Source organism: Thunnus albacares, chromosome 16 (genome assembly GCF_914725855.1).
Source record: "Thunnus albacares chromosome 16, fThuAlb1.1, whole genome shotgun sequence".
Classification (NCBI taxonomy): Eukaryota; Metazoa; Chordata; class Actinopteri; order Scombriformes; family Scombridae; genus Thunnus; species Thunnus albacares.
In genome coordinates, this window is record NC_058121.1 from 27100499 (window position 1) to 27108387 (window position 7889).

At 36.9% G+C, this 7889-nt stretch overlaps 1 long non-coding RNA gene across 1 annotated transcript; it reads right to left on the minus strand.

Moving 5' to 3' along the window:
• Positions 1-5657: 5657 nt before the first annotated feature.
• LOC122965525 lies at positions 5658-6504 on the minus strand. The gene is made up of 3 exons (XR_006398242.1): positions 6343-6504; positions 6222-6250; positions 5658-6042 (listed from the first exon to the last, which is right to left on the minus strand). It is a non-coding gene; the product is annotated as an uncharacterized LOC122965525 (long non-coding RNA).
• Between the last annotated feature and the right edge of the window lie 1385 nt (positions 6505-7889).

Sequence of the window (7889 nt, forward strand, 5' to 3'; positions counted from 1 at the left end):
AAATGATCCGATCCGTGACTCAAATCTGTGATACGATCCGAACCGTGAGTTTTGTGATCCATTGCACCCCAGTGTTAACATGTCAGCTTTGTAGACTATATTTTGTATGTAATGCACATAGATAAGAGTGTGTAAGTCATGTATTTGATACATGCATTAATACTTTCTGATATGAACCTACACTTTTAGATCTGTGAATGTTTTTAGTGTTCAGTCTTTCTAGTATTCAGCACTGATCTGTTCCTGTATCACATTATAAGCTTTGTGCTACTTTATATATTTCTGTATACTAAGAAAATACCTAGGAAACACGTGTAAATCATGTGATATCTTGTCTGTTTTTGATGAGAACATAAATCTGTTGTCACAATAGAACAATATTATAAATTTGAATTTCACTTTGTTGGTAAAATCACACATCTGAACCAGTCCATGGCTAAAATGAGCTCTTCTTTGTTTAGAAACAATATGTATATGTTAAATGTCTTAAAAGAAGCAGCCTTTACACCACTCAGGGGTTTTTGTTTTTAAAAGCAAATTGCTTTATTGGCATATAAAATTGCCCTTCACCCCTCCGATTTCATCAGGTGGGGGACAATGATATAGTTTGATGCGGTTTGTTGTAAGATTCCATGTTGGTTTTCCTCCTGTCCTCCCCAACTTTTTGAGTCACCAGCTGCCACTGGTGTGGGGGTTGAATGCAGCTCATTTTTGTAGGATACAGCAGAAAGGCCAATATACATACAGTAAATTATATACAAACTTTGTATGAAGTTTGGTGTTATTAGGGACTGAGCCCAAAAGGCAGAGGACTGCTGTAAAACAGTAGTCTTTGCCCTTAGGTGAGAACCCTATTGTTTTTCGTGTGTTTGTTTGTTTCTTTCTTTCTTTCCTTATTATTACGGGACATCACACCCAAATTTGACCCCCTAAACATGCTCAAAAACTCACCAAATTTGGCACTCACATCAGTTCTGGTGAAAAATTTAATAAAATGTAAAAATTAACTCTTAAAGTGCCAAAATGTGCTCTTTAGCACCACCTATGTAACTAAAATGGCCGCCACGGCCCATAGCAATGTCGTAGAGAGATCAAACCAAAACTCAATTATTCGTCTCATCAAGACCTACAAATCATATGCTGACACCCCTGACCTAAATCCAACAGGAAGTCAGCAATTAGCCTTTCAAAATAAGACTTTGCCCCAATTTTGGCCCCCGAACAAACACTATCTCCTCCGAGGGCATTAATGGTATCAGCTTCAAACTTTAATAGGTGACTTATGACACTATGCTGAAAAAATGCTTTGTCATAACTGGAACGGTTTGGATTTTATAAGCCCTGAAAGTTGCAGTGCCACATCACACCTTACAATGTAAAACAATGGGGAGGCAATCTATGGGCATGGACTTTGTGTCAAACAGAGGCTTCTGACGTCTAAACTATAAGTCTGACCACTTTCAAACCTGTATCAATGGATTCGCAACAAAATTTCCTACTAAAAAATATGATTTTTAATGTAAGATTTGGCCAAAGTAATGGGATTTATGAGGAGATTTCACAAAAAGCGTTCTCTAAAATCCTCCTCTCCAACTGCTCCTGGTGATGTCACTTCCTCAGTGCTGTGAAACATTCCACAATACACACTCATTATAAAATCACAGGAGGAGCAAGAAAAGACTTTAAAACGCACACTAATATCTCAAAAACAATAAAAGATAGAAAAAACATGTAAATTCAAGATTTGTAAGTCTTGTGACTCATTTAAAGTCCAAATGAAGTTTGTATCTAAAACTATGTGGAAGCAGTAAATGTTCAAAAAGGTGTGGTTTCGCTCACACTCTCCATTCAAATATATGAGTGTTTTTCTGTGTCCAGCTGCAGTTACTTAGTCAGGGCTTCAGCCTGCTCTGAATGTTTCATTTGCAAAGTGACCTCTACTTCCCCATCAAACTGACTGATGTCAGATTGTTCATACATGCCCACAAACAGCCACTATAAGTGGCCGAGACAAACTCCACTCATGCCTACTTCTGACTAAATTATTATTTTAATTGGTTACAAATAAAACATAGTCTAATGTTTTACACCATTTGTGAGGAACTTGAACAATTTTTACAATTTGTACTGAACTAGATCTGAACTGTTAAGAATGACTAAAAAAACACAAACAAACAACAAGGACCTAGACAACCGTCAGATAACCTGAGGCCAAAGGAGAAGCTATGGTTATCTGCACCTAGCAGACATCCCTAAATGTTAACCTCAAACATAAATAAGGAGAAGTTCAAAAGTTCCACAGGGTGTGGTGTAAGTGACAGTTAAAGCAAAGGTCACTATTTTGAGTAAAGTCACATAACATCAGCATGTAACTGATAGATGTCCTAGAGATAGATGAGCGGTAGAAGAGCTGAGTGACAGCAGCAGTTTCTGAAGGAGGACTCTAATATACGTCTACATTTGTGATTCACTACCAGCATTTTTAAACCGGCATGGAGCTGCTGTTGCCTGTTCTTACACATACTGAGAGGTCATCTTTGCTTTTTCTTCGGTAAGTCTATAATTGTCATCAGCTAACCTGTGTTAGCTAGCTAGCTAACCTAAGCCTACTGTAAAACTCACAGCCTGGTAGGGCAACAGTTATTTGTTTATAAATTATATTTTGAGTTGACAAGACCGTACTCAATAAGTATTTAACCCACAAAATTGTAAATATTAAAATTATCAACCAGCCATAGTTCTTGAAAAGCTTTGTAATTAACATGTAAACTAGACAGTCAAAGGACAAACAGCCATGAAGCGTCTGTTCAGCGTGAAGAACAATCATTGTGAAGTGACAATAATAATAATACAAAACAAAGGAGGAAAGTTAGTTATCTTTTGTATTTCTGTGGTCACATATACTTACACTGAGCTCAAACTGATCTATATACAATTAATATACACATGTGATTGTGTTGTATGTATAGAGGCAGCCTGACACCTCCAGCCTGGACAGCAGTCCCTCTTTTCAGTTCAATTCAATTCAGTTCCGTTTTATTTATTTAGCGCCAAATCATAACAAAGGTGATCTCAGGGCACTTTTACATATGGCAAGTGAAGACTGTACTCTTTGAGCTCTACTGTTCATGTCCACTCTGTCACAGTCGTTGAAAGAAATGTAGAGATGGACAAAAGTTTGAACATTCACAGAAATCATAAACAATCACATCACCATGCCAGTGCTTTCCCAGCATTTCTTCATTTCACCAGCAGATGGTGTCATTGTACCTCAGACAAACACAAGGTTACAGGTTCATTCCCTGGTTTCTTCTATGAGGCATGTTCATGTTCTGCTCTCTTTGTCTCATTCACAGTCAAGTGGAATTGAATCTAATTTTCCTTTTATGTCAATTGTGCAAAGTGGCTCCTTTGACTCATTCTACCAACTGCATGCTGGGATTGGCTTCAGCCAGCTCTCTTTAGAAAGGATAAGTTGAGATCAGTTGACTGTTTTTGTTGTTTTTTCAAAGCTTAAATATGTCAGATTTCACATGTTCCACCATGAATAAACTGCTGCTCATAGTCCTCCAGTTCATCATCAAACCTCACTGGTCTTTCTAGTGTTGAGCAGGAAAAATACATGAATATTTTTCCTTAAAATTATTCTTTTTGGCCGCTGTTCCCTTCCTGTTTCCAACTGTGAGTTGGGATGTTTTTTTAAAAAGCCTAATGTGGTGTTTACTGTTGCCATGACGACGAAGGCTGCCTGACTTTAAGGAAGTAGTTGCCATGTTTCATATGAACATTTTAACCCAAACCATGATCTTTCCACAGCTATAACCAAGTAATTTTTGTACATGAACTTAACCAGACCTTAACCACATTTGATTAGATTTGTCTCGCAAACTTGTTGAATATTAAATACATTACAAGAACATTGGCACTGGACAAAAACAGCTACTTGCCTGCCATATTCCCGAAAATAACAAGAGATGTCTTCCACCGCGTACATGTACATCCAGTCTTGCCCCATCTTCTTCTTCTTCTTCTGTTGAGTTTTATGGTGGTGGGCATCCATAAGTGTTGCATGACCACCATCTGCTGGACTGTCCCTTGCCACATCTACTCCTGCACTGCTATGGCATGTGTGAAAAGGTGCAAGATGGAAATGTTCCTGAATGTAGCTGAATGTGTGAATAGTGAAAATCACTAGCATTGCCTGAAAGATTATCCCAGTAATTTACTGGGAACTATGTGTGAAAGAGGCTTTACTGTGAAAAATTTTTGATACTCAAATAAGCGAACAAAGAACTGAAGAAGATCCCCCGGCAAACCAGTATAAGAGCACAAGGCAGGTCATCACCGCCAACAACACAGAGAAACAAGACTTGCTGCACAACATGTTACTGTAATGCCTCAGTGATGACAGACAGACAGATACACACACACACACACACACACACACACACACACACACACACACACACACACACACACACACACAAATCTAGCACATGGCTGGGACCTTTGCCATTTGCAGTCAGACAAAGGAGAACAAAGGACTGAAAACACATGGACTCTAAAATGTAGTTTTAGATTTTGTCTAAGTAAAATGAATACAGTATTTTAGTATGTGTGTGTATATGATAACATGTGTCTGCTGTAGTTATACTTGTATTCTGCTGCCTTTAAGCCAGGAAGTTTAACACTAACACAAATCCATCATCTTTGATGACACTAACATGTCATATTTAGTACCATTCTGCTTGTTTCAATATATACTAGAGCCACTATCCAAAAGGCAAAATTAGAAATAATACAATTGATATGAGACTAACAATTTTGATACCCGCCTGTCCATGGACAGCAGGGGATTGTCTCTGCCCTGCCCCCAAGAAATCTGATATCACTGTGATTGGCCAGGATGCATCTTCTGGGCAGGCAAACCAAAACATCTCATCTATCAGGTCAGTTATACCAACTACACAATAGATAACTGCATCATTCACTTCAATCATTCACTAGCCATAGCCTTGAGTACCAGTTTCATAATGTCCTCTTGTGTGTTTGTTTGTAATCTGTTGTAGCTGTAATGTTTAGTAATAAATGTTTGTGTAACTAAAAGTGAACTTGTTGGTGTTTTCTTGTGCTTGTATCTCAGTCACTTAACCTTCAAAGACCTATACCCTCACACAATCATAATTAAGATTATCAAACCATTTGAGTTCACAAATTCTACAGTTTAGAAACAGCTTTTTATTGCCAGAAACATCAAATTAATACAACAGCAATGTACAGTTTGAAGTGAGGCAGTTTAAAGGACAGGTTCACATTATTCAAGTCTGTCTTTAAACAACAGTCAGGTGCCCATATGAACATTGAAACAGGTTTTGATCGCTGTAATCAAAGATCCCTTTCTAACATGCTTCCAGTGTCAGAGATGAGGAACAAAATCCTCATTCTGTACAAAAATATATTCCAAAGTTTATCTGAAGTTAATATGAGGCTTCAGCACTCAGAGTTAATCAAATCAAGTGGGAATCTCCTAAAGTTACAGTCTTTTTATTTCCATTTTTGTGTTATTATTCGTCCACTGCAGCTCAGCAAGGAAACACAGAGAAATACTGGCCAGTAATATAATATCAGTTATAATAAAGAGAAGACAGTTACTTACTCTATTAGAGCTCCCAGTTCAGTTAAGTCTATTCTACACAATTTAAAACTTATCTCACTCTCAGCAAACATGTTAAAAACAACACAAAATTAAAGTTACTTAAAAATGTGTTTTTCTGTACAAATAATGAAAGAACTGTGACAAAGCTACAGTGTAAAAAGTAAAATTTAAACATTTGTTTAAATTCTTAAAATGGGTGAAAAGTTTGACAAAATAGTGCTGCAGTTAAAAAAAAGAATCAGCCACCTAAACCCACCAAAACACAATCAAAGGCTTTAACTTCTCATATAAAAAGTTGTTGATCAGTGGAGTCTGACAGTAGCAGAAGGTTCTCCAACGTTTTCATAAGTCACCGTACCTTCATCTTCATCTTCATCATCATGCACCTGTGAAAAACAAAACAACACAGCACACCTGAGATTCTGAGATTAAATAGAACAAATAAACAACCTTTGTTTCAGACTAATACAGTCAACACTGGTTATTCTTATTGTCTTTATAGAATCACAGTAAATAGTGAACTACCACAAACATAAACATTTGAATATTCAGTTTTTAAACTCACAGCATTGTCATCCATCTGTGATTTGTTCACTGGAAACACAAAAAAAAGAGTTTAGCTTCATCAGTAAAAATCTGTGTTCATCAAAACTTCTTGTTCATAAATGTTCTGTGAATGTTCTCACCTTTAGTTCTAGTCCATATGTTGACTGACACAAAGATTATGAGTGCAGTTAAACCCACAGACACGATGATGAACCTCAACCAAACTGCAAAGAGAATTAAAACATTAAAAACGTTTTTCACTGTTTAGACTCCTGTAGTTAAAAGATAAGAGAAATACAGTATATACAGCATGTGTGCTTTTTATAACCTGAAAAATGTTGCATTTATCACTGCTTCATTACAATATTAGTACAAAATTGTTCAATATTTAAACTGAACTGTGAACTAAGTGTATGTTGCTACAGATAGAAAGCACCAAAAATACAAATCTACAAATTACAATTACAAATATTTCTCTTCTATCTGTTTTTAACTTTAAATGTCAAAGGCTGAGAGACAGAAAGAGAGAGAACAGTGATCAACAACAAGGTCTGAGACTCAGACATGTGTGTGAACACACTGACTGAGATGAACTGAATAAGAGAATATCTCCACCCACAGCCAAGACTCAGTCTGACATTCATACTTTACACTCAGAGAGATACAAGTTGTTAAATCACTACCTTGTTGTTTTGTTGGAGTATCATTGGTTATTGGTGTTGATTTTTTTGTTGCAGTTCTTTTAGTGTCCTCACCTGGACATGAAAAAAGAACAAAAGAGAGACAGAGAGATGAACTGGAAGATAAAAGAACGTTTTTTCATTCATTCCTGTTGATGTTGATGTTGTGGATTTTGCTCACCTGGACAAATAAAATCCCCAAATACCAAAAAACTGTGGTATCTCCACCCACAGCCAAGACTCAGTCTGACATTCATACTTTAGACTCAGAGAGATACAAGTTGTTAAATCACTACCTTGTTGTTTTGTTGGAGTATCATTGGTTGGTGGTGTTGATTTTGTTGTTTCAGCGCTTTTATTGTCCTCACCTGGACATGAAAAAAGAACAAGAGACAGACAGAGAGATGAACTGGAAGATAAAACGGCTTATTTGCTTTTTCCACTTATTCCTGTTGGTGTTGATGTTGTGGATTTTGCATCCTCATCTGGACAATTTAAATCCCAAAATACCAACAAACTGTGGTGAGAAAATACCCCATAATAACCATCTAAACAAAAAAAACAACTAAATGAGGCAGTTTACTCACCTGTAGACTGAGGGCTGAAGGCAAACTGCTGCACCTTTCGAGTGTAAATATCTGTCACGTTACACTTGAATATCTCAGAATACTTTGACGTTTCAGCAAGATGGGAAGTTGTAAATGTCACAGTGGCAAAGCAAAGAGACTCCTTCATGTGCTGAGTGTTCACATCCCAATAATTACCCTCATACACCCACTTCACTGTCTGTCTACACTCTCCATATGTCGACACAGAGCAGCTTAATGTCACCTTATCAGTGTTCTTATGTTCAGTCACTGGTGAAGATGGAGATATTGTGAGAGAAAGACAACAAGAGTCAGATTAATTACTGTAATCATAATTATTGTAATGTTTCAGTATATTGTTCTAACAAGACAGTTTGAGCTGAAAACATGATGATGTAAATACTCACTGTTAACAACAGA